This window comes from Zonotrichia leucophrys, chromosome 12 (assembly GCF_028769735.1).
Source record: "Zonotrichia leucophrys gambelii isolate GWCS_2022_RI chromosome 12, RI_Zleu_2.0, whole genome shotgun sequence".
Lineage (NCBI taxonomy): Eukaryota > Metazoa > Chordata > Aves > Passeriformes > Passerellidae > Zonotrichia > Zonotrichia leucophrys.
In genome coordinates this window covers 20,147,974-20,169,251 of record NC_088182.1, presented here as the reverse complement: position 1 = coordinate 20,169,251, position 21,278 = coordinate 20,147,974, and the positions used below count along the sequence as shown (strand labels likewise).

General features: G+C 47.2%; 1 protein-coding gene across 1 annotated transcript in view; it reads left to right on the top strand.

Annotated features, from left to right (window-relative positions):
- Positions 1-19,553: 19,553 nt before the first annotated feature.
- Positions 19,554-21,278, top strand: part of FBLN2 (fibulin 2) — a 109,595-nt gene continuing 107,870 nt past the window's right edge. Inside the window, exon 1 of the mRNA XM_064724343.1 lies at positions 19,554-19,653. The gene's annotated coding sequence lies outside the window, so the exon portion shown is untranslated. The remainder of the gene's footprint in view (positions 19,654-21,278) is intronic.

The following is a 21,278-nucleotide window of genomic DNA, read 5'->3' as shown; positions in this document are numbered from 1 at the left end:
GCTGCCCATGGCTCTGGCAGGGATGTGAAGGGGAGGCCGTGCAGGGGAGCAGCCCCCACGGCCCAGCCCTGCCCATGGGGGCCTGCAGCCCGTGGGGATGGAGCAGCAGTTTCTGGGGTGACAGAGCCAGCAGCTGGGCAGTGCAGCACACACTGCACACATCTACTGCAGGGATATGTTAGCAAGATTGTGTATACATACACTCCAAACTGAAAAAATTCAGTCTAAGTGTAGCTTAGTTTCACAGGCATTAGGGTAGAATTATTACCGCTGCTTTCTTTGCTGAGCTTTGGAATATTATACTTTTTTTTTTTTATACTTTGTAAAAACAATATCTGAGTCTGCAAAGGGAGTTTTTCAATCACAAGGGTTCTTGCTTCCCTCCAGGAAAAGTGTAATTCAGTGTACCAGGGAGATTTTCTCTTAACATATTGCTGAGTTCTCATGCTGCCACTCATTAGTAGAGATGAAATAATTTCTCACTGTTCATGTTTGATTTTTGTTTGGAAACACCAGGGGAAAAATGTACCCACTGTGAAGATTTGGTTCATGTGGATCACTTATTATTTCAGCTGCATAAGTTGAGAGAGAAATTCAAAGAGGTTATCCCAGGCAGAATCTGGTGCTGATGCTTGTGCCATTGGAGTCTGGAGTGGGCTCTTTCCTAGCACAACTCACCACACTGAGCTGCTGGGCATATCTCATTTGTTTTCTGGTTTTTACTACTAAGAACAGCCAGCATCATTTAACAGTACCTAAAACAGATTTGTTGGTTCCTCTGAATCAACTCAAACTGAGGGTTGGAGTTCCTCCAGGCTTCAGCGTGGAGAAAAGGAGGCTCAGGGGGAGCCTCGTGGCTCTCCACAAGTCCCTGACAGGAGGTTGGAGCCAGGTGGGGCTCTGCTCCCATGGGAACAGGGACAGGACAAAAGGAAAAGGCCTCAACTTGCACCAGGAGAGGTTTAGATGGGAAATTAGGGAACATTTCTTCTTGGAAAAGGTTGTAAAGCATTGGAAGAGGTAGCCCAGGGCACTGGTAGAATCACCATCCCTGGAAGAGCTCAGAAGACATGTTGATGTGGGACTTGGGATGTGGTTTAGTGGTGAACATAGTGATGGTGTGGTTGATGGTTGGAATTGATTATTGTGAAGGTCTTTCCCAACTTTAAGGATGCTCTGATTCCATGATTCCAAACAACCCAGGGATAACATAATCCAATCTCTCTTGGTGTACATGACTTGGTTCACTCTGATGTTTTCTCCACATCCATGTGCCAATGCATCTTCCAGCACATGGAAGGAACAAACCAGGTGTGAAGACTGGAGAAGGAAAATGAGCCCACGTCACTTCCTTGGGAAGAGAAGGGAAGATCCGGCAACTTCCAGAGGGGAGGAGAAACAGATAAAAAGGTTTGAGAAGCTGAAGTAGTGGCAGAGGTACCAGGGAGAAGAAATAAGAGGTGAGAGAAATGGTGGCAATGAATTGCAGGGCAGGCAGAGGACACCAGTGACCCAAACAGTTTGGCACCTCCTGGCCATTAGGCAGCTGACCCCAAAAGTTCATCTCTGCTCAAAGGGCATGCACAGCCTCGCCCACCCAGTACAGGTGCAGGAACAGCATGAGGAAATGGCAGGGGAGTGTCATAAACAACCTAAATACTGTCGTGCATTTCCAGCAGGTTTTGCAGCCTGTACTGAGCATCTCAGTCCTGGCTGCACTGTTCCCAGACACCAACACCATTAGATCAGAGGAGCTGACTTAATCCCTTGTTAAAATAATCAACTCATTTCAATTTGAAGTCATTTGAATGATAAGGACCATTTACATCTTGCTGCTCAGAAGGCAGAAGATTGGGCTGAAGCCAGAGCTTTGAGGAGCAGCCAGACAAGGACAGGTAGAGCCAGGGAATGATAACATGGCACCCACACCTCAGTTTGGGAAGAATCATTTGCCCAGCAGGAGCCCAGCTCCACAGCAACATCCCTGGAAACTCTGCATCATAAATACCAGGGATTCATTCATACAGCAAAAGATTTCCTGGCCTTATTTACCCTTCCACATTTGCTGCAGCTCTTCATTTCAAAAGCCATGTGAGTACCCTGTGCTGGAAAGCTTGTCCTTCCCCTGCTCCTGGCTCTGCACCAAGATGTTCTCTCTTCTGCTGCTGACCAATGCATCTCCTGGCTCACTACTACTGAAGGAAAAGAAATCTATTTACAAGACACAAACAGCTTTGTGTAAATCACAGCCATGGGCTGCCAATTGTGCGCTCTCCCAGCCCAGCAGTGCCTCCTTCCCCCAGCACAGAGTGCTGCACTAGCGCAGCTCCAGGCACCTGTTGCTATTAGGTCATGTCACCAGGGACTGGAAAGCACCAGACAACGCTCTGTGTCTTAAAAATGCAGATGTGTGATGATTATCTCATGATAGCCATCATACATCCTGTGGTAATGCTATTTCTAATCATTTAGCCTTCAGGAGTTCTTAGGCTGGGATGAGCCCATGCTCCAAGCTGGAGCAAACTGTGTGCTCAGGTCTACTGTGTGAAACAATCATTGTGGTCCTAGTGCTGCCTCCTCCCTGAAAAGATGGACCTGTCACATTCTCCTGAGTCCACATGGTGGAACCAGGTAATTTCTAGTTGCCGGATGTACAGCAATGCTCAAACCACTAATATCATTAAATACAGTTGCATGAAATTAAATAAGAATACCCTTACTTTCAGTCACGCTCCCCTTTTGTACCACCTGACTACATAATAGTATGCAAATATAATTATTTCCCTATATTTCTTCTTTCTATTATTTCCCTATATTTCTTCTTTCTATATGTGGACCATCTCAGGGCTGCAGCAGGAGTGGAAGAAACCGGGCAAATGACTCATCTCTCTCAGGACAGACGTGGATTTTGACCCAGCAAACCACAGCAACACGGACATAAAGGTGGAGTTTTGTATTATTCAGGGAATAAAACATCGCAGCAAATGACTGCCTGAAGTTTGGTGTGTTTCCTAGAAGACTTGCTAAATAAGTATGAAGGAAATGTCCTTACTCTTTATCACGAAAGGTCAAGTGTACAAACACCTGCAGCTGCAGACATCACAAGGATGCTGTGTTTACAGCAGGCACTGCCCCATTCTGCTTCTGGCAGTCCCTAGCCCCAAACAGAGCTTGTTCAGGCTGGGGGAGATTTCAAGAGACAGCAGGAGGCTCCCTTTTTCTCTATGCTCCCCTTTTCTTTATGCTTCTTAAAAATCTCTCCCCTCTTCCCACTAACTGTGCAGGCACTGTTGGATGCAGCTTCCAGGGGCAGATTTCTTCTTCCTGTGATAGTGCCAAGCTCGCAGGGCCGTGCAGGAGGGACCTCTGTGAGCAGTGGGATTTACACTCTTTAACAGCAGCCATGTCCCAGTGAAGCGGTCAGGCTGGGCAAGGATTGTCCTTCTCGGACGGCCCGGCCAGCTATCCAGCACCGCTAGCAGCAGGGCAGCACTGTCCCCATCTCCGTGGCTCCGGACAGCGCCTGAGGCAAACGCCCTGTGCTGTGACAGCAGCCACACCTTGCGGTGGGACGTGGCACGGCTTATGGCTGCAGCCAGCAGAAAAAAGAGAGCGCTCTCCAGCTGTGGGGAGTCGGCAGCCGGACAGGGAATGAGCGAGACGCTTGCAACAGCTTCTAAGGAGGGAGGGAGACAGGGGAGGAGCCGACCCTCTGGCGAATAGAGTTTTAGAGGGGAGCGGGATACAAAAGATTGACTTAGAGAGAACCCCAATGGGGATAACTTGAGGGTGGGGCCCTGGTCCCTGAACCAATCACTCTACTCTCTAGCTGGAAGTTTCTAGAGAGAAGGGTGCGAGCGCCGAGTGACAGACAGGGCACCGGGGAGGGATTTGAGAAAGGATACATTAGTCTCCAAGGCAACTGGGAAGGAGTTGGGATAACTGGCAGCACAAGGGAAGGAGAAGATAACCAGCGGAGAACCATTACATGATAGCGGGAACAGAAAAGTCCAACTTCTACAGAAACAACACAACATCCCAGGACAGTCCTGGCACTGCAAACATGTTTTCCCTCTGCAGTTTGCAGTAACAGTCAAGGAGCATCCAAACTGTTGCAAAGCAAAGCTTGTTTAAAGGATGGGTTTAGTTCCGGTGAGCTTCCAAGGACTCCTCCTTTGAAGCAGCCTATGCAGGGGGACTCTGAAGTGTCCCTGTACTCTCCGAGTTTCAGACAGAGCTGGGAAACCATGTAACCCTCCGCTCTCAGTCCCCAAGAGCAGACAAGATGCCGTCCCCCTTTCCCGGAGCTGGGGGATGGAAAGGAGGCTGCAATGGCAGTGATGGGTGGGTTTGTGGCCATCCCATTTCCAGCAGTCTCTGCCTTCCCCCACTGGCCTCGCGGGTGCTCTGCAGCTTTTCCCCATGAGAATACCCTCTGCCCCTGTGCAGAATTCAGGAGTAATGCACAGTGTCTCCCCTTCCCAGAAATCAGGCTGTGTGAGTGTGTTTGCATATGTGCACATGCCAAGTTTTAGCCCAAAGAGAGTTTTATACCTGACTTACAACCCACTGAAATAATTTTATTATGGAAGCAGTGACATAACTTGATAGTAATGCACCCGCACCACTCCAGTGCCGGGGGTTTATAGGGCGTTTATGAGGTGTGTGTGCAGATGGTGACATCCCCAGCACACGCAGAGCTGGCAGTACCTGGCTGGAACCCTTCCAGCGAGGGGCTGGTGGCCCCAGGGTGTCTGACAGCACTGTGGAGGTGGCTCCTCACACAGCAGACCTGGGAAAGGGACAAGGACATGAGTTCAAATAGCTCACAGCAATGGTTGGCAGGACCTCCTGAGAAATTCTTCTCCTTAGTTCTGATGGGCAGCAACAAAACTAATTTGGTGGGTGCAGCTATTGATCATCTTCAGGTGAGCTCAAAGCAGAACTCTTCCTCCAACCCCTGCTGGAGATTATCTGCTCTGTAGTGCGGCCCACTGGCCTCAGAGCCTTGTAGCAGTGCGTTTCTGCTGCCACGGGCCATGAAATGAGATGTCCTGGCTGGTGCAGTTGTGTTTGAGGGAGCTGGGACACCTCTGAACAGCCAGGACACTCAGGAGCATCACTGGGGACCAAGTATTAATTAGAATGTAAAATTTCATCTGCAGTCATCTTGCATTACTGCTGTTAAGAGGACAAATGTTCCATTGCCCTGTGATTTCTGAGTGTGCAGAGTCATGGCTAAAGCTGGGCTGGAGACAAGAAAGAGGAGTTTTGGCCAACTGGCCACTAATTCATGTGTGAGTGGTATTCAGCACCCAATTTGCTTTGCAGAACCAGTAAAGGTGAGAGGCTATTGTAAACCTGAAAAAATATATTTGTGCTACAGCACTTGATTCCAAAATTGTCTTAGAAAAGAACAAATACACCTTTGTAAAAAAAATTGTGTGGTTTCTATTGCCCATCCCTCTACTGTGTGAGAAGCTTCTTGGAGACCAATACTTGTTCGGCTGATGTTCTGAAGGGATTGATTCAGAAGCTATGAGAAAAATGCAGTATGAGCAAAATACCAGCTTCAGTTTATAGAGTCAGGCATCACAAAGGCTGGAAAGAATCTTCAACGTAAGTGAGTCCAGTCTTTGACCTGATATCTGCACTTAGCTGGTCTGCAGGGATCTCTGGGATGCCATTTTTAGTGAGTTCACCTATGGAGTTTATGGGGTGAGCATAGGAAACAGAGCCCAGATTTCGCACATGAACAAAATATGTGGGATTTCCAACTCCCCACAGCCCTCGGGTCACCTGTGCAGGTGCTCACCTCTTGCCTGGCACCAGCTGCTGTGAGCACCACAGAGACACAGGATTTTAGCCTCCAAAGACCTCTGTGGTTTGACTCTCCCATCTGTGTGTCACAGGGCCCAGAAGATCAGCTCTCTGCTGCAGGGAGCTGGCAATTCATCTATTTAGCACTTTCCTGGCAGTGCAAGAGGTAAGAATGGGAGAGGTGGACAGCAAAGTCCAGCTTTTCATCATTTCTGGTAAGATGAGATGAAAATACTGATGAGTTATTTTAACGCGAGAATAGGGAATAGTTTTAACATTCAATATGATTAATTTACAACAAATTCTAAGTAGATTAACTATACATACACCATGTTTCTTTCCCCAGATGATCATTTATCCACATAACTTTGCAAACCAACAATTAGAGCAGCATTCCCTGTGCTCTGATAGTACTCTCTGGTGTTCCCAGGCTCAGGCTGCTCAAGGGAATGATGCATGGGCTGTGCAGCCGCTGAGCGTGGCTGTAACAGCATTGGGGAGTCACGAAGCATCATGCAGGAAAGCCTGGGGCTCCTGTGCCAATGGAGTTTCAGGGCAAAACTTTTAGTAAGCTGGTGTTTTCTTGCTTCCAGTCTTTTCCTCCTGGCTCTTAAATAGTGGCCAGAGGATGAGGTTGGTTGTGGCCTGGTTCATCTGCAGTTCCAAAGCAATGCATCACTCTGCAGTCCTGTGAGGGAAGCCTTTGGTATCTTTCCAGTCTTTAGTTTTCCTCAATTATTCATCTGAGGGTTGCTTAATTGCTAAATCTCCTACTTTTAAATAATATGGGGAGGCTTGAAGGAATGCTGTTCAGACACAAACTGGTCCCTTCTCAGCTTCAAAGGGCAAATAGAAATTATCTTCCTGTTCTGTCTCTCGGGCTGCGGTGACACCGATGGCTCTTGCTGAGCTCTTGCCAAGGCTGTAGCCAGGGCTCAGCCCTTTCCCATCTCCTCCTGGGCAGCAGGAGCACTCTGGGACTGGTTGTGAGAGCTGTGTCCTGAGAGGAGTGTGGGCAATGCGTGCAGGAGGAACCTGTGGTGGATTTTGTGTGTCATATTTCAGCAGACATTCACTGCAGCCTGCTGCAGAGTGAGACAGTTCCTGGTGTCTGTGTAACCAGGTACTTGGTCGGATGTTAAGAGGAAATTCCTCCCTGTGAGGGTGGGCAGGCCCTGGCACAGGGTGCCCAGAGCAGCTGTGGCTGCCCCTGGATCCCTGGCAGTGCCCAAGGCCAGGCTGGACAGGGCTTGGAGCAGCCTGGGACAGCGGGAGGTGTCCCTGCCATGGCAGGGGTGGCACTGGAGGGGCTTTGAGGTCCCTCCAGCCCAAACCAGTCTGGGATTCTGCAATTATTCTGTCTTTATTTTCACTTGTGAATTGATTCCAAGTCTACAGTGGTTTCAATGCCTGAAACCACTCACTGGGGCTGCTCCATCCCTGTGTGCACCTGGAGGAGGAGAGGGTGAGCACACAGCTTACAGTCCTGCTGTCCCATAACGTCCTGGGATGACGTTATGATGCTTGTATATCCCCATTCATATGTTCTGTGCCTTTAAGACCGGCTCTGAAGAGTGGAAGTTTTGTTTGGGTTTCTCTTATCACGGACACAGAGACAGGCGGTACATAAGGCTGTTTTTTCACTTCCAGCTTCAGCTTGCTGCTTTTGCTTGCTCTCTTTTTCTGTTCTTGCTTCTGCTCTGCTTTCGCCTCTGCCTGTTAGCTAGTTCTAGCTAAACAGTCCACCTTGCTTCCTGGACTGTTTCTCCTCTCCTGTTTCTGTGACCATCTCGAACCTGCTCCGGACTGGGACCCGGGAACACCAAGGGTTCGGCTGCAGCAGCTGGCCCAGCGCCGGAGGGACTGAGAACAGAGCAACCTCCCCTGAAAGAGACTTTCTGATTTTGCCATCTTTCTCAGAGCGGTGTCATCGGGTATTGTTCATTTTGTGTGCTGGGGGGTGCGGGGCCAGTCAAATAAACAGGTTCTTTCCACCTCTCTCCGAGGAATTTTTTCCCGAACTGGTTGGGGGGAGGGGCCGTGTGGGTTTTGCTTTCTGGAGGGGCCCTCCTTTGCAGATTCTTTAACAAATTTGCCCTAAACCAGGACAAATTTTTGGCGCGCAATGTGGGGCTCAAGAGAGAGTGGAAAAACTCTGTTTTGGCTGCATTTTGGCTGCTATTACTCTGTGTTCGTTTAAATCAGCTAATAGCCATGCTTTTTGGATTCATGTCTATTGGGGTGAAGGTTTGCATGCATTTCTGGTCCCTAGGGTTTTTTGAGATTTTAATACCTCTCTGGTCCCTAGGTTTATTTTCTTATCCAGAAATAGCTTTAGTATTGCCCCTAATACGTAGTTTTTACATCAGAGGAGCTGTGACCAGAATAGCTATCCTGCTGGGTTTGGTGGCAATAATGTACAAGAAGTTTATAAACATGCTAGGGTCTGCTCCAGGTATGAATGGTTCATGGCTATGATTATGCATCCAGTTTGTCGCAGGAGGGAATGAGGTTCTTCAGCCTCTGCTTTCCTCCTTCTCCTATGAATCAGTTGCATCACTAGTGAAGGATGTTCAGTTTCCCTTCAATGTTAAAGAAACCATCTTCCTGGTATTCAATCTGGTAACCTTCCTCTATACAGCCTGCTGCTTCTCTAGAATGAGGGCTGAGATTTCTAGATGGGCTGATGAGACCCCTGACTCAGGAGTAAACCTTGGTGTGGAAAATCCTAAGTGGTGTGGGAAATGGAAGGATATCGGCCAAATCCTGAAGGAATTCTCTGACCCTATAGTGTGGGATTTTCCCCAAGAACAAATTCAGAACCCAGCTGAGGTGGGGAAATATCTGAAAGAGAAGTACCAGGATGAGCCTAAGGAGAGGAAGGTCATTGCAGTGAGCTGGACCCTGGCATATGCTTATCGCACACTGCTAGATATTGTCGGGCAGCAGACAGAGGCAGGAGGGCAGGGAGATAAATCAACAACTGTCCTGGTGACTCAGGCTGCAGCTAACACTCCAGGCTCGAAGCCAGCAGCTAAACCTGTGGCTGTTGCTACCAGCACTAGAAGTGGGAAATGCACAGCCAAGACCAATCGACCAGTGGACGATGATGATGATGATGATGATGATGATGATGATGATGATGATGAAGGAGAAGGAACCTCAGTGCCTCCTGACGTAAAGTCAGGAGTCAAAGCAGCAGGTGCAAGATCAGATGCCAATGCATTTTTCTCCATTCCTCTGGCAGCAGAATGCAGGCCTCAGTTTGCCTTCACATGGAGGGGAGTGCAGTACACCTGGAACCGACTGCCCCAGGGGTGGAAGCACAGCCCCACCATCTGCCATGGACTGATCCAGGCTGCACTGGAAAAGGGTGAGGTTCCAGAACATCTGCAGTATATTGATGACATCATTGTGTGGGGGAACACAGCTGCGGAAGTGTTCGAGAAAGGGAAGGAAATCATCCAGATCCTCCTGGGAGCTGGTTTCGCCATTAAAAAGAGCAAAGTAAAGGGACCAGCTCGTGAGATTCAATTCCTGGGAGTGAAGTGGCAAGATGGACGGCGTCAGATTCCTACAGATGTCATCAACAAGATCACAGCAATGTCTCCACCCACCAATAAGAAAGAGACGCAAGCTTTCTTGGGTGCAATAGGTTTTTGGAGGATGCATATTCCTGAGTACAGTAAGATCGTGAGCCCTCTCTACCTGGTCACCCACAAGAAGAACAATTTCCACTGGGGCCCTGAGCAGCAACAAGCCTTTGTCCAGATCAAGCAGGAGATTGCTCATGCAGTTGCCCTTGGCCCAGTCAGGACAGGACCAGAGGTGAAGAATGTGCTCTACTCTGCAGCCGGGAACCATGGCTTGTCCTGGAGCCTTTGGCAGAAGGTGCCTGAGGAGACTCGGGGTCGACCACTGGGATTTTGGAGTCGAAGCTACAGAGGGTCTGAAGCCAACTATACTCCAACAGAGAAGGAAATCCTGGCTGCCTGTGAAGGAGTCCAGGCTGCCTCGGAGGTAATAGGCACTGAAGCACAACTCCTCCTGGCACCCTGACTACCAGTATTGGGGTGGATGTTCAAAGGCAAGGTTCCTTCCACTCACCATGCCACCAGTGCTACATGGAGCAAGTGGATTGCTCTCATCACTCAGTGTGCCCGTATAGGTAAACTGAATCGCCCTGGGAATTTGGAGGTCATTACAAATTGGCCCGAAGGTGAGAATTTTGGTGTCACAGATGAAGAGGAACAAGAACCAGTGACACGTGCTGAAGCTCCTCCCTATAACCAACTGCCCCCAGAGGAAACACGCTACGCTCTTTTCACTGACGGTTCCTGTCGCATCATAGGGATGAACCGGAAGCGGAAAGCAGACGTATGGAGCCCCACACAACATGTTGCACAAGCTACCGAAGGAGAAGGTGGATCAAGCCAATTTGCTGAACTCAAAGCTGTTCAACTGGCCCTAGACATTGCTGAGAGAGAGAAGTGGCCAAGGCTCTACCTCTACACTGATTCATGGATGGTAGCCAGTGTTCTGTGGGGATGGCTGGAGAGGTGGAAAAAGGCTAACTGGCAACGTAGAGGGAAACCAATTTGGGCTGCTGGTGAGTGGAAAGACATTGCTACCAGGGTAGGGAGGCTACCTGTGAAAGTCCACCATGTAGATGCCCATGTACCCAAGAGTAGGTCCAATGAGGAGCACCAAAACAATGAGCAGGTAGACCAAGCTGCAAAGATAGGGGTGTCCAAAATAGACCTAGATTGGGAACATAAGGGAGAGTTATTCCTAGCTATATGGGCCCATGATGCCTCAGGCCACCAGGGCAGAGATGCCACCTATAAGTGGGCACGAGACCGAGGAGTGGATCTAACCATGGACAGTATTTCTCAGGTTATCCATGACTGTGAGACGTGTGCTGCCATCAAGCAGGCCAAGCGAGTGAAACCCCTCTGGTACGGTGGGCGGTGGTCCAAGTACAAGTATGGGGAGGCCTGGCAGATTGACTACATCACACTGCCCCAGACACACCAGGGCAAGCGCTACGTGCTGACCATGGTGGAGGCCACCACTGGATGGCTGGAAACCTACCCTGTGTCTCATGCTACAGCCCGGAACACCATCCTGGGCCTGGAAAAGCAAGATCTGTGGAGACATGGCACCCCTGAGAGGATCAAGTCAGACAATGGGACTCATTTCAGGAACAGCCTTATCAACACTTGGCTAGGGAGCATGGCATTGAGTGGGTGTACCATATCCCCTACCATGCACCAGCTGCAGGAAAAGTGGAGAGGTACAATGGACTACTAAAAACCCAGTTGAAAGCTTTGGGTGGAGGATCTTTCAAGAATTGGGAGCAGCATCTGGCAAAAGCCACCTGGTTAGTTAACACCCGAGGTTCCACCAACCGAGCAGATCCTGCCCAGTCTGAGTCCCTGAATGTAATAGAAGGAGACAAAGTCCCAGTGGTACATATCAGAGGTTTGTTAGGGAAGACTGTGTGGATCAATTCTGCCTTGAGTACAGACAAACCCATTCGTGGGGTTGTCTTTGCTCAGGGACCAGGTTGCACGTGGTGGATAATGCAAAGACATGGAGCAACACAATGTGTACCTCAGGGAGATCTGATTGTGGGGTAAGAATGATATGGGGATAAGGGGTGGAATGTCCTGGGGTGACGTTATGATGCTTGTATCCCCATTCATCTGTTCTGTGCCTTTAAGACCGGCTCTGAAGAGTGGAAGTTTTGTTTGGGTTTCTCTTATCACGGACACAGAGACAGGCGGTACATAAGGCTGTTTTTTCACTTCCAGCTTCAGCTTGCTGCTTTTGCTTGCTCTCTTTTTCTGTTCTTGCTTCTGCTCTGCTTTCGCCTCTGCCTGTTAGCTAGTTCTAGCTAAACAGTCCACCTTGCTTCCTGGACTGTTTCTCCTCTCCTGTTTCTGTGACCATCTCGAACCTGCTCCGGACTGGGACCCGGGAACACCAAGGGTTCGGCTGCAGCAGCTGGCCCAGCGCCGGAGGGACTGAGAACAGAGCAACCACCCCCGAAAGAGACTTTCTGATTTTGCCATCTTTCTCAGAGCGGTGTCATCGGGTATTGTTCATTTTGTGTGCTGGGGGGTGCTGGGCCAGTCAAATAAACAGGTTCTTTCCACCTCTCTCCGAGGAATTTTTTCCCAAACCGGTTGGGGGGAGGGGCCGTGTGGGTTTTGCTTTCTGGAGGGGCCCTCCTTTGCAGATTCTTTAACAAATTTGCCCTAAACCAGGACACTCCCGAAACTATAAACACCAGGCTTTTCTCAAGTCTTCTGTTTTCATTCCACTCTCACCTCTCAAAATCTTGCCTATTTGTCAGTCCTTGAATAAGCCCCATTTCTCTCTGGCATGGTGGGAATGTGCAGGATTTCTTCTAGGTGTCTTGATGCCTATAGGTTTTGGGGTCAATGAGCTTATGCAGAGCTGTGCTCATGCTGGAAGTTAAACCTTGTCTTTAAAGAGTCTGGAAGAGCAGTAAGGAGGATTTTAAGTTCCTCACAGCAGAAGCTGTGTCCACTTGGCACCTACAGCCATTCCAAGGCAGACTGTGAAGTCTCCAGAACAGTTCGATGATGCAGTGTTAAAACAACTTTCTGCCAGTGCTGGTAAACTGCCATGGCTTGGATGAACTACCTATAGCTAAACAACCACATATGAATTTGCATTTTCAGAGGGAATTTCCCGTGAAGTTTGAATGCGCTTTTTTAGTGACAGCAGCCTATTCAACACTGCCTTGGCTCACCTGAAGCACTCTTGGCTTTCACGGAGTGTCCACATTCACATTGTGGCTGTTGAATTATCAGAGAAGCTGTTCCTTGCTTTCCAAGAAACTGTTCTGAATTCTCCACTAAATGCTAAGCAGAGCTCTGTTGTGCTGCCATTTTTGGTGAGATTTCAAATGGTTTATTTTTGTGCTATGCTGAATTTTAATAATTGCTATAAGTATGCTATTAGTCAAAATGAGGGAGAAAGAAACCCAATTATTAAACTAGACTGCTGGGACTGGAATCTACAGCTGATATATTAAAGCCCAACTGTCATGCTTAATAATTAACTCAACCCACTGACAATACTGGAAGAGAAAATGAACATTATTAATGAGATAACTGATCATTATTTCTTTTCCCTCCTACCATTAGAACAATATGTTGCAGTATATCAATTAAACAATAACTTTACATCATATACACTGTGTGCTTTCAGCATTGCTTTGCTGTCTCCTGCTTTCCCAACACCACTTTTATGGAATTAATGCTTTTTTCCAATGCTTGCTGCCCTGGGCTGTGTAAGGCCTGAGGGAGCCTGTACAGGCTGCAAATGTTACTCAAAATGCCCTGTTTGCACCTGAACCCAAGAGGAATGATCCACATCCCCACTGACAGGGACCTGTTTGTTAGGACTTTCTGAGCACTCTGAAGCTTCTGATTCAGCTTCTCACTCAGCACAGCTCCTCCTCCTGCTGCAGCCGAAACCTTGGCATTGTGGAAGAGTAAATGCCCCTCAGGCCCAGTGGATTGGGAGACAGTTCTCTGCACAGTAAGGCACCTGCCCACCCTGAAAGATGTGCTGATATCACCTGGAAAGCCCCACTTTTGGTGGAGAAGCTTCATGACCAAGATTTTCCCCAAATTATTTAAGAAACCTGGTGTCTTTCGGTGATGAATGTTTTTGCAGAGAGGATGGATAGCTTCTGCTTAAGCAATGCCCTCAGTCACATGTGGGAGCAACCTCAAGGGACTCATTTTAATTTGGATTTCCTCTCTGCATCTTGGCAAGCTCTGCCAGCTTCATGCTGCAAAAAGCACCATTTGGGCTCTGAACCTGCTGATATTTGCAAGACAGATGCCAAAGTACTACCTGAAGTTATTGCAGAGATGATGATTTGCTGTGTGTGTGGCAGAGGAGAGCTGTCCTCTGAAGTGTTTTGAGGTCTTCAGTGCCCACCAGAGAGCTCGGGATAAGCCAGATCCCTTTGCACATTTACCTTTTTGTTTGATTTTGGTATTTATTTGAGGAGGAGCCCAAACTCTCCAAACAGAAACCTGGACTTAATGACGTCAGTAAGAGCTTATCAAATGCAGGGCAGTGCCCTCATGTCCCAGTGGGCTAGAGGGATTGATTTCCTTTTTCCTTGCTGTTCCTGATGAGAGGGTTGGCTTTACACACAGCTGAATCCATTTCCTGAAGGACATTGAGCTCCAGCTCAGGGTTTCATGTTATTCCAGGAAATCTCCCCATGAGCTTGCCCCAGAGGTCAGCTGCTCCCGAGCACAAAAGCAGCAGGAAAACGACTTCCAGCCCTCACCTTGGTGCCGCGCAATAAATTAAGAGATGAAATGTCAGAAAAGCACCTCTGAAAGAAGTTGTCCTGCAGCTTGAGAAGGAAAAATAAAAGAAATCCCTGGACTTAGGAGTTGATTGTAGGACTGAGAAAGGAGGGAGTGCTGCTTTTGCATGTGAAAGAGACATCAAAGTATCTTTAGACTGAAAAGGGATAAACATTCTTTGTAGAGAAAACTTTCCCAAATGGGAAGTTAGCTGCAGCAATGGGGGCGGTTCAGAGCAGTGACTCAGAGCATGGAGGGTATTTACTCACCCAGTTGCTTTAGATAAATCCCCCTGATGCCAACGTTATCTGACACTTTTCATTTTTCTATCTTTAACAGGAACCAAAGTACAAGTCTCTACTCCAGGAACCATTGCCAAGGAGATGATTATTCATTAACTCTGGCTAAGGAAAAATGGGCTTAGCAACATCTAAGATCTCTGGGGGGAGTTTCTACATTAATTTCCTGTCAAATTCCTGTTGGTATTCTGTGTAAGCATTGCTCCAAATTAATAACGCAAAATAACTAGAAAGTAGCAGAAACCCCAAGGTAAATATTGCAATTTTTAGCCAGAATGGGTTTAATTGGTATTGTTTTATGCATCCTTTGCCTCTGAAATGTGAACTGTTTCTGGTGCTGTTACCTGAACTGCACACTTTATAGAGAAACTACAGCTAAACTACAGCTACTACAGGAAATTTTACCTCTCAATTCAAAATGGTGGAATAATAACTGCTAATAATATGTTTGACTGATTTTCACCATCATCATTGAGCATATTTCTTATTAATAAATGTCTTCATTAGTAGATCAGTGTCAAAGAATATAAATAAATTATTTGGGATGCTTCCCCCCCCACCATCAGTCACTGAATACATTATTCTTGACTATTTCTATTCATTAAGCCAGCTGCATTCCATTAAGAAAACAGTATAAACCATAGTTCAGGGAAAGACTCTGTAATGCTTGAAAAATCCCCAGGGAATATTTCTCTCATATCAACATTTTTATAGCTACAATCTTTTAACCTGGAAATGCCATGCCCTGGGTCCAGTTTGCAGAAATCACCAGAACCTTTGGGATAAACAAGCGTGTGTGTGTGGAGCCCAGTTCTGCCTGGGACACAGAGGGGCTGTCAGAGGGGAGGGATGCTGGCTGAGGGGTGTGCATGGGCTAAGGGGTCTAAAATAAGCACTTGGCTCTGTAGGGCCATGCTGAAGTGCCTCCAGTGCAGCAGATCATGAGCACAGCCTCTTCTGAGGGAGGATTGTGGAAACCTGGCCCATTAGGAAATGCTGCTGTCTCTGCCTGCCCCAGAGCTGGACTTCAGCATCCTTTTACATTGAAATTCCCCGTAAAACCTCCACCAGTTAATGGCTATTTGGCAGTAAGAGGTCAATGCAATTCAGGCTTATTGCTTAAATCTTGGGAGAATGTATCACCCTGGCAGCAGTCTCACAGTACCCGCTTAATTGTGGGAAAAGCACCCACTACCACTTTTCCCACAATTAAGTGGGAAACATTTGAGCATTTAACATTATCTCCTATAAATTCTCCACCTAATCATCCACAGAGGAGCCAGCATCATTTTGATGTTTAAGCAGGAATAATCCCTTTTTCATTTCAAGAGTCTACTCCCTCGTTTTTATTCCTGTGACTAATTGATCATGCATTCCTTTCTGAAAAATGCCTGTTAGTGTGGCTGGTGGCAGGAATTAATGAAATCATAAATTGCACGTAGTCTGTGGTGATTCTTCCCTTTGCAGTCTGTCTGGGAGATGAAATTCCTTGGCAGTGCAGTGTGTCAGGGGATGAGAATGCCTTTGTTCTGGGGAAATCTGCAGCATCACAACCACTTCAAAGGTGGATAAAGAGTGAGGGGGGTGAAAGCTCTGATCTGGTGTGACACAGCACTCCCTAGTTCTGCAATGCAATGGTGGAGGTGGGTGAGAAAGAAAAGGGTCAAATACCATCCACAAAACAACCAAACCCATATGCCTCCAGTATAGTCTGCATTCAGTCTAATTAGTTTAACTTGGCAGGAGATGACGTTAAAGAAGCAACAGTCCTATTAAAGAACAAACCTTGTCCTACACCCATAGTGAGCAGGAGCAGAGAAGATTTGAGCATCATCCCTTAAAGTGCTGGACAGGGCTTGGGACACCCTGAGGTAGTGGGAGGTGTCCCTGTCCATGGCATGGGTGGAATGAGATGAGCTTTTAGGTCCCTTCCCAGCCAAACCATCCATGATTCTATGATTCATCCCAAGGTTTATCCATATGCATATGTTTTGTTGCTGCAGCAGCTCCCTGGCAGCTCTGAGAACCCCAGCCCCCAAAACAACTTGCAGGGAAACCTCTCTTGGCCTTGCCGTTATCAGGGTGAGCACTGCAACCACAGGGATTCCTTGTGAAATACCCTCCTGCTCATTCCTGCTGTTTGGCTGGATGTGCCTGGAGCCAGCCTCACCTCCCGGGCTCTTTGTCAGGCTGCAGCAGAGCTGGTTGCTGATACCAGTGGATAAAGAGATTCCCCTGTGCTTTCCTGCCAGAGCAGCCCCGTGCTCCTGCCAGCAGGGCTGCAGCACCTGGGGATTGGCAGCTCCTGGGGCAGGGGGAGGTCAGCCAAGAGGATCCCATGGCTATGAGGGGAAAAACAGAAAGGAAATGAGGAAAACTAATAAAACAGAAAGGCCAAATCCAGTGTTGCCTAGTAAGTGCTGTCTTGGGGTCTCTAACACCACTTGGGGCTCTGTGGAGTGTTGGCTGCATGAACTTCCAGCATTGTACCACAGAACTGAAGTTGGGCTCCTTGAAGACCTCTTCCTGAAGGCATTTTCTGAACTACTAACTCAAAAGAAAGTACATAACTTTTTTTTTTATCATCACGATTTTTCTCTTACATCTTTTTCATTCTCTAGGAACAATATATCTGATGTAAAACTTGACAGGAACATGGAATACTGCCAAAAGGTAGTAGCTAGTGATGAAATACCATCCGGTACCTTTTTCTCCCCAGAGATTTGCAGGTTAGACTGACGCACATGTACACCAGTGTGCTCTTACAAACTGCTGTGCTGATTTGGGCTTAGGTAGTGATGCTGGTTTCGCATTAAAGTTTTAATGTGTTCTCTATGTAATTTTGCTCTATGTTGGTATAATGTTGTTTCCAACTTGGATTGCTTCAATCATTTAATGAACATACTGAAGAAATTCTGTTTACAGCTGTCTTGAAAAATCTGGAGAGGTTTTTGCTTCTACTGATGGACCCTGATAAAATATCACTTATGGGACACAAGTTCTATTGCTAGGCCAATATTCAAGTCAGTGACAAAATCAATAGGTGTTTAAAAAACTGGGTTATTCTGAGTCTCAGGAATATCAAATAACATTTCATAAACAGACAGCATTTCTAATTACAAGTTTATCCTGGGTCACTGCTTTTTAAAAGACCTTTTCTGGGATTGACAAACCAGGGAAAAGAGCTGCCAGCTGCCCAGAAAGGGCTGAGAGTTGGCTCTGCCAATCTTTCACCTTGGGGAGCCACATTTTACTGGGTGCTTTATGGGGGGCTCAAGATTTGCAGTAATGAATTTATTTTTTTTCTGCTAGACTGTTTATAAGTTAAAATAGGAATGTTTCTCCCAAATTTATTAAATCACAATCAAAACTTAAACTCAAGTTCCTGGGGGAAGGAAGGTTCTTCACACCTGAGAAGAAATGGAGGGATGAATTTCAGACATGTGCTGTGGGTCTGCTGCCATCCTCAGTTATTTTTGGGTAGTGCCTGCCCGAGCACCTTGCTGACACGTTCATTTGATGGGGACAACAAGGCAATGGCTGTGCTGCTTCCCTCTCTAACTAAAGACAAACTGGGAGCTTAAAGGATGACTGAAACAGAACAAACATTTAAAATTTGTAAATACAAGTGAGAAGAAATTAATTCCATAAAGTAAAAAGGGAAATGTGCATGACATTAAGGAAAAAGGACATGTGAGCTTTGTATTAGAAGCATCTTCATTGATGGACATATCAGGCTGTGACAAAAACCAGTCAGAAGTTTCAACAGATGAAAGGCTGGATGAGTTGTAACGAGCCAACATTTGATAGCTTGTATGGGAATTTGGAAAAGAAACTAGGGATATACTATCAGCCCATTGTAGTGCTGGACTAAAAGGGCTCTTGATAGGTTTTGTTTCAAAGTGAATGAAAGTGGGAGGCAAACTGGCTTGCCAAGAGGAATAGTTAGCAATTAATGAAAAATAGCTTTGCTCTTTGTAGGCTTTACAGATGCAAGGATGGGACAAACATTTCTTTGGCCCTGATTCAGCAGGTTCACAGGGGTCACACAATTCACAGCACAGAGCCCTGGCCTGACCTGCAGAGAGCGATCTGCTGGGGAGCCAGGGACCACAGGAAAGCCTTTGATCTCTGTGTGTGCCTGCCAGTTGGCCACTGCTGTGTCAGAAATGCCTCTGCTGTTAGCAGGGAATGTGAGTGTGATAAAGGAGAATTTCTGAGCCTGCTGTATGCAGAACTCCAGCCTCCTCCTGCCTCCAGAACATTCGGTGGCTCCAGAACCAGCTGGATGGTCACACTGCTCTGTATTCCTCCACACACCACATAGAGAAACACACAAAGCCAAGCTCTAAGACCTTCAACGAGCTGGATTAAATCATTGGTGGCCTCAGAGCATTCCTCAGGCTGCATGAGGAGACTCTCATCATTTCTGCCAGCAGTGACAGTGGTGGCTGTGCTGTCCCAGTAGTGCCCACAGTGCAGTCCAACCTGCAAGGATGGGCACTGTGCAGTCAACCTGCAGCAAGGAAAAGATGGGAAGGTGAGTGTGCCCGGGATTTGCAGGGGGACATGAGGTCGAATGCCCTGAGTGCCCAAAGCGCATTTGAAAGTGCTTGTTTTGATGAGCTGACCATGCAGAATGTCTCTGAGCAGTGAGGAAGAAGAGGTGCAAAACTGAAGGCCAAGATGCTGCAGGTGTAATGAGGCTCCAGCAGCCTCCCCAGGGCTGGAGCTGGGAGCAGGAACAGATCTAAGGGATGTGTTCCCTGCCTGCAGCCAGGGAGGCTGTGGGGAATGTGTGTGCTGCTGGAGGGGAATGAGCTGAGGGGCACAGAGTGGGGGAGAGGGATTGTTTTTGGGTAAAGGAGAGCTGAATGAACTCTCCTGAGGGCTGGAAGGGGTCTCAGAACAGCCCTGCTCAGCTGGGAAAAGTCAGGGTGAGGAGCACGGGGTCTGGTGGGATGGCAGGAGCAGCTCTGGGAATGAGATGATTGAACTGACTGCCAGGGCCTGTTTTCTGCCTCTCAACAACCTCTCCTCTCCAGCTTGCTCCAAGCACAGCCTGATTGCTGAGATCTTGCAGATCGCCGGTTCCTTGGGAATGAGAACCAGACCTGACAGCCCTGGACTTTATTGAAGGCATGAGTATTCTGGTCAAGTACAAGGTAGAGACACTTATGGATGAGTGAAAAAGTGTTGGGGTTTATTTATTTATTTACTTGTGGAGTTGTTCTCTGTTTGCTAAACTGCCTTCCACTCTAAATTTGCCTTGTGACTCTTTGTGGCTGGTTACACCAAAGGATGGGCAAGAGGGTCACTACTGCCTCTTGTGAAACCCCACTGCTGTTCTTGCATAGCAGCAGCATGAACCATGAAGGAAGGCCCCAGCATTTTTGAAATCCAGTCCCAAGGTGACACGGTGCTGGAATGTCTTTCCATTGCACAATAGCATGGCGAGCTGCTCTGGGATGGAGGTGGAGCAATTTTCTCTGCAGCTCTCCCGGAGCTGGACAAACCACATTTATTTTTCACACCACGTAAGAATTTATGGGAAATGTTGACGTGGTCGTGTCTGCCTGTCAAGGGTACAACAGCAGCTTCAGCATTTTTTTGGCACAGCTCTTTAAAATCCAACTGTTTACTGACTTGTCATCTCTGTCTTACAGTAAGAAAAGGGTAAGTTTGTTTTGCACTTCAGGGATCTCTTCAGATAATCTCATCTCCTTAGTTATGAATAAAATGAGGTGTGATTTTCACACGTATATATCCAAACTGCAGCTACCAGCCTGTCCCTCATGTTCCAGGAGCAATGCCTCCAGCTCATACATCGCTTTCATATTTTTATGGATTTTTATAGCAGTTTTCTTTCCATAACAGGTACAGAAATCTGAGCCTACATTCCTGTGTACTGTATATTGCATTATAAACAGGAACTCATTTCTCTGGGCATTACATTCAGTTTAAGAAACAATGTTCTTATTGCAGCCAGGATTGCCAAGCAAAATATTTGCATATAAACTGCTCTGTCAGCCTGGCAGTTGGAGTAGGGTGATGGAAGCAGAGCCACAGCATTTACCTTTGTTAAGCAGCAAGAAAGAGGATTTTATACATGAAAAGCCTAGAAAGGATTGAGAAGAGAGGGCTGAGGCTCAGGGTGGTAAATGTCTGAGAGACTTACTATAGGAACTTGGCTGGAATTAGAGAAAACCAAAAATTCAGATCAGCCTCCAAGATAAAATCCTTGAGGAGGGGTGCAAAGGCTGGAAAGTGAGACTGGGGCTAAAGCAGGGAAATGAGAGAACCAAACCAAACCTTTGGTTTGGCTCTGTCAAAGCTTTTGCCTTTTATCTAGTCAGTCTAAATAACTGTGGAAACCTAACAGTGATGCTGCAATTCTAATAATCACCTGAATTTTCATGTGAAATAGTTTCTGGTTCTCATTGCTGAAATGTATTAAATTAATTAAATGCATTAAAAATATTTAAGTTTATTTAAAGGCCTGCCTAGTTTCTGAAGGTGCCCATTGGTAAAGGTACAATTCCAGTCCATGGTGGTTGCCCTGTCCTCTCCTCCCTCCCAACAATTCAGCCCCAAGAGCTTCAGCAGACAGAGCTTGGGATGGTTTTCATTATACAGAAAGGCTTAAGGAAGGTTTTTCTACACATCTTTACAGCTATGGGATGTCCAGGAAAGAATCCAGCTTGGCTTTCAGATCCCAGATTTGAATCTGTAGTCCTAGCAATAAATAAAAAGGCAACAATGCCCCAGTGAACTGAGCATGCATTATCAT